This window comes from Suricata suricatta, chromosome 7 (assembly GCF_006229205.1).
Source record: "Suricata suricatta isolate VVHF042 chromosome 7, meerkat_22Aug2017_6uvM2_HiC, whole genome shotgun sequence".
In the NCBI taxonomy this organism is placed as follows: Eukaryota; Metazoa; Chordata; class Mammalia; order Carnivora; family Herpestidae; genus Suricata; species Suricata suricatta.
The window spans coordinates 17,331,565-17,342,063 of NC_043706.1; the positions used below are offsets into that span (position 1 = coordinate 17,331,565).

General features: G+C 44.4%; 1 long non-coding RNA gene across 1 annotated transcript in view; it reads right to left on the bottom strand.

The window, feature by feature from the left end:
• The window catches only part of LOC115295640, an 83,890-nt gene extending 73,695 nt beyond the window's left edge, over positions 1-10,195 (bottom strand). The window contains exon 1 of the long non-coding RNA XR_003910508.1: positions 9,913-10,195. This is a non-coding gene — a long non-coding RNA (uncharacterized LOC115295640). The remainder of the gene's footprint in view (positions 1-9,912) is intronic.
• Positions 10,196-10,499: the final 304 nt, after the last annotated feature.

Consider the following 10,499-nt stretch of genomic DNA (forward strand, 5'->3'; position numbering starts at 1 on the left):
GGTTTATATACACAACAGAAAGAACAAAATCCTGCCATTTGTGGCAATGGGGATGGAACTGGAAGGTATTGTGCTGAGTGAAATAAAGTCAGTCAGAGAAAGACAGATTATCATATATTTTTACTCATATATGGAACTTCAGAAACTTAACAGAAGACCATAGGGTAAGGGAAGGGGGGAAAATAGTTACAAACAGAGAGGAGGGAGGCAAACCATAAGAAACTCTTAAATGTAAAGAACAAACTGAGGGTTGATGGGGGGTGAAGGAGAGAGGAAAATGGGTGACAGACGAGGGCACTTGTTGGTGTGAGCACTGGGTGTTGTATGTAAGCAATGAACCATGGGAATCTACCCTGAAAACCAAGAGCACACTTTACACACTGTGTTAGCCAACTTGACAATAAATTATATTGGAAGGAAGAAAGGAAGAAGGGAAGGAAGGAAAAAAGGAAAAAAGGAAGGAAGGAAGGAAGGAAGGAAGGAAGGAAGAAAGGAAGAAAATCATATGGAAGAGAAAAAACTAAAAATAAAATAAATAGAAGGCTAAAAATAAATAAATAAATAGTAGCAATACTAATGGACGTGAAAAAAAATTTTTTTACGATGATTTGATCAAGGCAAAAACATGAGAGGATATACACTGTGTTGTTAACCTGAGTTACATAGAATAGGGAGAGGATGAAGAAAGTGGAGAACTGGAAGAAAAAGCCAAAACAAGAGTTACACACACACACACGTTTAACAAGATGACATTTATGTATTTATATAAAATATAATTTTGTGTATGCATATAAACAGACAATGAAGTGAAAACTTAATGGAACTCAACTGACAGGTTGAACCAACTGGACATGGGTGAAGAATTAACAAACTGAGAGGGAACTATGAAGAAACCCAAGAAAAAGGAGCACACAGATAAAGATTTGAAAAATATGAAGGATCCAGCATTAGTTTACTTAGAGGCCCAGGAAAGACTAGAGAGGATGGAGAAGAAATGATGTCAAGGCAGTGAATGAGAATTTTCCAGAAATAAGACCTAAGAAGCTCCACAATTCCCAAGCAACATGAATCAAACACACTTACCCTAGGAATGCGGTAGTAAAACTGTAAGACAGCAAAGTGCTGGTGTGTGTTCAGGGCAGGAGGGGACCCAGAGCTTATTAAGGGATGATCATCGATAACTTTCCTAATTTCTCATCTCCAACAGTACAGGCATGGCCAGAAGATAATGGAACTATAACTTGACAATGCTGAGGAAAAATACCTCCAATCCAAAATTCCAAAAGCAGCTCGTGTCATGAAAGAAGGCAAGATAAAGATACGTCTGGACAAAGACTGAGTGTGCACCACACAAACACCTTGACCGACGAAGCTTCTGAAGGAGGTAAAGCCTTGGATGAAAAGTAAACTGAAGCCAGAAAGAAGAATGGATTGCAAGAAACAATGAAGAGTAAAGAAATCAGTAAACATGTCAGAATAACTGAAGAAGCAGAAACTCTTTAAGGTAAAATAATAACAATGATGATTAATGAATGGCTAATAGTAATTTCTTCATTAAAAGTAGGTTGGGACAAATATTCTCAACCACAATAACATGAAGGATGGATGCAACGGAACACTTACCCACTCCCAAGCTCATGCCACTGGGGAGGGAGTATTACTGTCTATCTTTAGATGTTGTTGAACAAACATCCTTGTTTTGAAAAAAGGAAAAGAAAAAAGAATACAGATGCCCACCCGCGATCGTCAGGCATTTGAGCTCCTGGCAACACAACCAACTGGGGCTGACTGGAGCAGGAAAGAGACCGATTGAAAGCCCGTCAGGTAGCTTAGGGGATGTCAGGCAGGCCTGACCTGGCACCACCCCAGAGCCTCTGCCGTGCCCCTCGGGAATCATGGCACTGCGGAGTGCACCACTGACCCACAGCGAGGGTTCCAGGGCTCTGCGGGGCCATGAGCTCCTGCCCCCAGTGAGGATGCTACACGGGAAAGCTTCACCAGGGAAGCCTGGAGCTCTTTCACTTTTAGAGAGAGAGTTGAGCTCTTGAGATCCCCCAAGAGATGCCCCATGGGCCCAGTGAGCAACTTCACATATGTGCATGGTAACACAGCAATCACTTGAGTAGGAAGTGTAACTTCCTGCGGCCGGGGAAGGGGAAATAAGGCGACTTCATCAAGACAATGGAAGGTAGGAAAGGGGAGGGTGCTATCCATTTCCTAGGGCTGCAGTCACTGAAGGGTTGAAAACAACAGGCATACATTCTCTCAAGGCTCTGGAGGCTCAAAGTCCAAACGCAAGAGGTTGGCAAGCCCGGTTTCTTATTGGGGAGGCTTTGAGGGAGAAGCTGTTCCTGCCTCCCTCTCTGCCAGCTTCTAGAGGCTGCTGGCAATCTTCGGCTTGTAGACGCATCACTCCAATGTCTGCCTCTACCTGCGCATGGTGTTGCCTCTGACCTTCGCGTGTGAATGTCCCTCTTCTTACATGGACACCAGTCACTGAACGAGGGCCCAACCTCATCTAGTAAGACCTCATCTCAGCACAATTACATCTGCAAACACTCCACTTCGTAAGAGGCTTCACACGCACACTCCAGATGAACAGGAATTTTGGAGAGACCCTATTTGACCCAGTACAGAGGGGTTTAAAAAAAAAAAAAAGGACAGTAATCACATGAAGGGAATATCTGTTAAAAATGTAGATTCCTGGGGCCCCTGGGTGGCTCGGTTGGTTAAGTATCTGACTTCTACTCAGATCACGATCTCATGGTTTGAGGGTTCAAGCCTCACGTTGGGCTCTGTGCTGGCAGCTCAGAGCCTGGAGCTGGCTTCAGATTCTGTCTCCCTCTCTCTCTGCCCCTCCCCTGCTCACACACATCCTCTGTCTCTGTCTCTGTCTCTATCTCTCTCTCTCTCTCTCTCAAAAATAAACATTTAAAAAAATTTTTAATGTAGATTCTTGGGGTATCTGGTTTAGTCAGTTAGTTGAGTGTCGGGCTCTTGATTTCGGCTCAGGTCATGAGCTCATGGTTCATGAGTTCAAGCCCCACATTGGGCTCATTGCTATCAGCAGAGCCTGCTGTAGCTCTTCTGTCCCTCTCTCTCTCTCTCTTTGCCTCTCCCCTGCTTGCACTCTCTCCCTCAAAAATAAATTTTAAAAACCATTTAAAAACTAAAAAAGTTTTTAAAAGGTAGATTCTTAGCTCCAACCTCCCCAAGATTCTGACTCAGTGGACTGAAATGAGGAAGGGCCAAGAATCTGCTGGTAGCAAGAATCCCCGTGATTCTCCCTGTTGGAAACACCAGTTGGGCAGGACACACAAATGGGAAATGCTCCACTTAGAGGAACCAACACAGGAGCACAGGGTGTGGGGAAGGCTACACAGAAGAGGTGGCTTTGGAGGGGGGAGAAGTAAAGGACAGGGAAGTCTCCGGACAGGGCGATAGCCATTTGCAGCAGCACAGAGCACAGTGCTAAAGAATCCATGTTCTGGGATAAAGAGGAAGGTCAGAGAGGCCAACGCCTTGGGTTTCTTTCTGTGCTCCTCCTCTGGGTCTTCGGAGGAGCGCGAAGAGCCTGTCTTCATACGCCATCATGGATGAGTACGAATCAATGCGACAACACTCAGTGCAAGACTTGTTGGGTATTTTGTTCTTAATTGTTTTGTGTCTACATCAAATGAACTGTGACTTTGGGTTTATTTGCCAGAATTGGTAAGACACTGAGGATTAGTCATCATTGGCAAATGCATCTCCCTCCCTGGGAGCCCAAAGGGTCCTATACAATCCAGAAAAGTTAGCAGAAGACTTTGCAATACAACTGCATTCCCCGCCAGCCCTTGGGTCACTTTGCCTAAAAGTCTCTTCCCTACCAACCCTTTGCAAGTTCTGCTCCAAATGGACCATCCAGATTTGGAACCCCCATGGGCCAACATCTGTTGAGTTCCTCCTACAGCGAGCCAGCACTACAGGACATCGAGGCCCGTTGCTCTATTGGGGGAGGGGGTGGGGAGGTAACAAGAGGAAACAGACACCTTGATTTCTCAATTTATCCCGCCATGAATGCTCACATAGATTAGGGCTTCACCTTATGTTTGCATTCAAATGTGTTTTCATTTCCCTTGGTGCTAAATGACTTAGGCGATTTGGGTTTGCTTGATTGGTTTTTGTTCTGTTTGGGTTAACTAAGAAGAGAAATTGTGTTTCCTTTCTCTAAGCAACACAGCAGAAGCCCGGGGCGTGGCACTCACCATGCCCATGGTCAAGCTACTTGACCTCTTTGAACCTCCATTTCTTCACCTGTGAAGAAAAGATAGTACTTCCCTTGCCTTCCTCGAACCTCACAAAGCTGTGGGGCTCGAGAAAGGCAAAATATAAGAATTAAAAAAATATATAAAAAAGGATTGCACATCAAAGGCACCATGAACACAAAGCCTTGCTATTTCCAAAGCATCTCACCAATCCATCACTGGTTTTCTAAAATTGTCTCATTTCTGGGGTCAGATACTGGGAAGTGAAGTTCACATTTGTCAAGAGCCCTTCTTTTTCTCTGACTTCAAGTCCTCATCAGTAGGAACCAGAGGGACTATAAATGCTGTCTCCTCAGCTTTAGATGGAGAGAAATGATGTCCCTGGGTGGCCGAAACAGCCCTGGTCTCCAAAGTGTTCCAGTTTGATTAATTTATGTTCACGCCCTGGCTGTGTAAAGTAAAATGCCTGTGATGTAAAACAGGGTACCATGTAATTACCATACCCATGAACAGGAGTCTGAAAGAGCACGCCCCTAAACAGGAACAGAAAACACTCCCCGAATGCTTGAAATCTGTCGCCATCTTGTGGTCAAAAGCCATTCCTTTGACAGCATCTTTTGACCTTTTCAGATAGGAACCCACACAGAAGCAGGAAAAGGATTCGGGGCTTGCAAAATAAGCATCTCATTAACACACACTTTTGGGCTCACCCATTACAGAAAACAGTAACCATTTTCAGGAGATGTAGATAAGGCAGGAATCGGGCCTCTGATTTTAGACTCAGATTATAACGAAATGATTGGATGCAGGCAGCTTGCCGGTTAGAATGGTATTTCGATGGAGGTTCTGCCTTATATTGAAATACTGACTAACTCAACACAGTGAGGATGATGCTACCTACTCAAATCAATGCACTGGCGAGTGGTTGTCTCCACGGGGCTGCTGAAGGAGAGGAAGATTCTCTATGTAACAAATGACCTGCCTGGAAAGGGAAGGAGGGTGGTGCTCAGAGAAGGTTCCCTGAGAAAGTGAGCTGAAATCTGAATGACCAGGCGGCCAGGGGAAGTGAGACGAGTGTTCAAGTCAAGGCAAAGCGCCATGGCAAGGATCCAGTGATGGTGGGGGTGGGGGTGGGGGTTCGTGTAACTGGGGGTTGGTCCTCATGGCCATCGGTGTAGAGCAAGGGGGCTGTGGTATGAGATGAGGCTGGTAAATGAGATCTTGGAACATGTCAGGGGGGAATGTTAAGGATTTTTAATCCCTTTTCTAGAAGGAACAATGGGAACCCATCTGCATGTTATAAGCAAGGAGACTATAGGGTCATATTTCAAAAAGATCAATCTGGTGACGAGGGGGAAAGATTTGCAAGGAGCTACAGTGAATTTAAGACAAGCACGATGCAGTGATGCATGAGTATTACAAAGGTAGGGAACGCGCAGCATACAGTGAGAACGTTCTAAATCCTTCATGTGGGGGGCGCCTGGGTGGCTCAGTCGGTTGAGCCTCCGGCTTCGGCTCAGGTCAGATCTCACGTTCATGGGTTCGAGCTCCCACGTTCATGGGTTCGAGCTCCGCATCGGGCTCTGTGCTGACCACTGGCTCAGAGCCTGGAGCCTGCTTCCGGTTCTGTGTCTCCCTCTCTCTCTGACCCTCCGCCTCTCATACTCTGTCTCTCTCTGTATCAAAAATAAGTAAAACATTAAAAAAAAAATTAAATCCTTCATGTGGATTCACTCAATTAATCCTATCAGAGACCCTATGATATAGGTACTATTACTACACCCACTTTACAGATGAAAAATGGGGCACAGAGAAGTCTAATTCCAGAAGCCATCCTGATGATCAATACACTATGATGCCTACAGATGGTAAAAGGAAAATGGAGAAAAACAGATGGCTTCAGGACTATGTAGGTAAAACCAACAAGACACTATGTGCTAAATCAGGGCCCGAAAGAGCTCTAGGATACCTAGGCTGTCGACTTTGGCAACTGTAGAGGGACACTGAAAGAGCACCAGGCTCGGAAGGGACTACAGAGTTGACCTTGCAGGTGTGGAGTGAAGACCATCAAGAGGAGATACTGAGAAGGCAGTTGGCTCAAGAGGTAGGACTGTGGTCCCACTGGTGGAAGTCATAATAACTGAAGTCACAAGTAAAGAAAAAGCGCAGGGTAAAGAAAGAGGGGCTACAACCTAGCCCTGGGGAACTTGGACATTTAATTGCAGGACTTTGCAAACGAGATGAAAGGCGGTAGGGGCAGACACGCAGTATTAACACCTGTAAAGCCAGGAGAATTTAGTATTGTGGAAGCCAAAAGAACGTTTCAAGGGATGAACAACCACACAAGTGCTGTTGGGAGGTCAGGCAAAGGCGAGGATTGGAAAACACCCTTCGGATTTTGTGTCCCGTGTCCTAGAGGGAACTACTCAGAGAAGTCTGTTGCTGAGAGGAAAGAGTGGCTGACCACTGAAGGGAGAAAGAATAGACTTTCCTTTCTCCCGAGATACAGTATGCTTAATGAATATGTTTAAATGTTGAAGAGAATGATCCAGTTGACAAAGTGACTTAATATACAGAAGAAACAGTTTGCCCTTGAACAACACGGATTTGAACTACATGGGTCATCTTACACATGGATTTTTTCACTACATACAGTACCATACTATAAATGTATCTTCTTTATTTTCTTTTTTTAATTTTTTTTTTTTTTGAGAGAAAGAGTGCATGCTGGGGAGGGGTAGAGGCGGAGAGGGAACAGAGGATTCTAGCAGGCTCTGTGCTGACAGCAGAGAGGCCCAATGTGGAGCTCAAACTCACGAACCATGAGATCATGGCCTGAGCTGAAGTCAGGTGTTCAACCGACTGAGCCACCCAGGGGGCCCTTCCTTAGGATTTTAACAACATTTTCTTTTCCTTAGCTTACTTTATCATAATAATACTGTATATAACACATATGATATATTAACAAAATTTACATTAATCAATTAGCTGTTATTGGCAAGGCTCCCCATCAATAGTCAGCTATTAAGTTTTGGGGAAGTCAAAAGTTATAAGCAGATTTTTGACTGCATAGGGGGGATACTCCCACATTGCTCAAGGTCAACTGTAATTTACAGTGTCAATTTGCTGAAAAGGGGAGAATACCATCCAAAGCACAGGAGGAGGGATTATCTCAGGTAAGCAGAGGGGTCTGTCCTCCAATGCTCCAGGGTGGAAGGGGAGGGTGGGAATAAACAGGTAGGAAAACTCTATAGAAGGGTGAATAGATTCCAGGCTGAGGCTTCAGTTTGCTCTGTGAAAAAACACGCACAGTATCTGCCAAGGTGGAGTGCATAATCAAGGACATAATCTTGCATGCTCACTTACTTCTGTTCTTACCAATTGTCACCCAAAATGGTTCCCAAACCTGTTTATTTCCATTGTCTCTGATCTTGTAATTCTATAATTAAATGCTATGACAAAACAGAAGTGTAAAACAAGGATTGCTATTTCTATGTAAACTTGGTTGAATGTTTTGTGAAAATCTGATACAGCCAAGATGCTAAAAATTCTGTCCATATAGGACAAGAGAGGCAACTGCAAAAGATAGGAAAATGGAGTAAAAATCCTTAATCTGCTAGGTTCTGTTCTTGTTCCAATTTTAAGAAAACAAAACCAGAAGCTAAAGAATTGTTAAGTCCAGATTTTTACAAAGAAAATGAGAAGGGGGGGGCGCTTGGGTGGCTCAGTCAGTTGAGTATCCCACTTCAGCTCAGGTCATGATCTCACGGTTCATGGGTTCCAGCCCCACGTCAGGCTCTGTGCTAACAGCTCAGAGCCTTGGAGCCTCCTCTGGATTTTGTGTCTCCCTCTCTCTACCCTCCCTCATTCTGTCTCTCTCAAAAATAAACATTAAATTAAAAAAATGAGATCGAAATTCTAATGGATCTATAATCAATGAAAAAGAAAAGCCTTGGTCTTACCTTAAATACTGTAGGATGAATGTATATGTTTTCATGAATCCCCATTTTGACTAATTTTTTCAGTGGACTGAACAACTCTTAGACTAAGCTGACATTAAGAAGGTTTCTATGGTTACAAAGGTGAATAAGAAGGAAGACGAGAGGGAGGTTAAGTTATGGGTTTCCTACTATACATTAAGGAATATGCTTCACTAGGATTTTTTTTTAATGTATGCCTTATAGCCTAGATGTTATCATTACTATTTAGCAGATTAGGAAACAGGTTAAATAAACTACCAACTAAGAAGAAAAAGCATTTGGGTAGGAATTAAGTTCTCCTGACTGTATCCTAAGTTCCAGATGGGCCATTTCCGTTTCTTACACGTACCTGGACTCTTCCCCAAACTGTCTCCTCAAACATGCTCCACCCACATCCTCCACCAGCCACCCGCCAGGGGCACATCCTTCACCTCCCATATCTACTCACCGACCAGCCCCTGTCAAATCAATTCCCATGGGGATTTGTTCAGGTCTCCACAACCAGCAGCCTTGCACTGATTCACATCACCTTTTGCCTGGATTACTGTAATAGTCTCCTGTTGCCACAATTTCTTAATAGGCAGATCTGAGTAATATCATGCTACATATATGTATCAGTTGAATGCTTGCTCTTCTTTCCGGTTCCTTCTATGGTTTGCTTCCAGCACATTACCTACTACCAGGTAGGCTCCTGGTTTTCTCCCAGTCCTTCTCAATGTCCTAATGGTCTCTTTCTCTTTTGCCAGACTCTTAAACATTGGTGCTCTTTAAGGTCCACTCCTTTGTCCCTTCTTTTGCTAGCCTCCTCCCGATAGATCCTATTTTTGCCTACCACCTTTACTGCGTTCACATTCTGATGATCACAGCCTGTTTTCAACCACGCCCCTCAGACCATCTTTACAACTGCTCGGTATTGCTGTCCACCAAATGGCCCATAAGCACATCCAACTCAAATATGGATTCCTAAAACCGGACTCTCCTCTTCCATCTCCCGGTGGCCCACCACAGACCTACTTCTTCCATATGCATCTCGCAATGTACCGTCTCAAACTAACGCAAATGCTGCAACCATCCTTTACTTAGCTTTCTCCTTCGCCTCTCTTCACAATCCAATCTCAAGTCCTGTTGATTCTTCAGTCTCAGGTTTCCCATGGCTGTCACTCCTTTCCACTAGCTTCCTATTTTCTTACCTGGACTACTGTAACATACACCATTTCCACTGAGTCTCCAAAGCAGCCCTGCTTGACAGCATAAGCTTCCTGAGTCATCTGCACTTTGTCCAGGTACCTACAAGAGCAGCCCCTCAATACATGGTAAACAAGTGAATCAATGCTCTTGCTCGATTCCAAATATTTCAATGTTTTCCATCACAAATATGCTTCAACGCCCCTGCCACTGCATACAAGACCTTTCCCACTTCTCCAGTTTCAAACCATGGTGCCCTATTAACCACTCTCTATGCCAGGAATAACCATCCATCTACAGTTCTCCAAAGCAGCTTTCCCTCTCTCTTGACTTCGCACATGCTTTCTTCTGTTTGGAATTCCTCTTCTCATCTTCTCCCTGGAAAACCCCTTCTCCTCCATGATCTTTAGAGAAGCTTTTGCTGTCCTTTCCTCCATTCTCCTTCCCCTGCCCCTAACGTTCTCCATAAACAGCATCATTTTTATAACTGAAGTACTCACTTGCAGGTAACAATCATATACTGGCCAGTAGAGCTGCTCACAGGGGTGGGGATGGGGCAGAATGAAGAGAAAGCACTCGGAGTTCTCCAAAAACATTCCTCTTTCATTTTTGGGAAACTCCTTCCTCCTTTTAAGGAACATCTAACATCCCAGACCTGGAGATTGGTCTTCCAAGTCTCTGAACTGATCCCCAGCTCATGGTCCCCTTCTCGATCCCAACTCTAGCCACCATGTATCAGTGACCATGTTCATGTCCACAGAACATCCTACAGTAAGTTCCAGTTCTCAGATTCCTTTTCTATGGCTGTACTGACACTGCTCAGAACTGCTTCACCTCTAAAATTCCGATCTCCACCCCAAACTTCCATTTACATCCATTATACACAAATACCGCACTCATCTTATCTTCAATCTCTACCCCTTCCTATTCACCCAATCTAACAGTGTCTTACTGATCAGACTTCTCTTACAACCCAGCCCAAACCCCATAGCCCATCCACAGTAATCTCTCATGGCCTTGCCCTTCAGAAACCCCTACCTTACAAAGCCTGACCCTGGCACCATCCACTTTTTCCCACTCTACATTC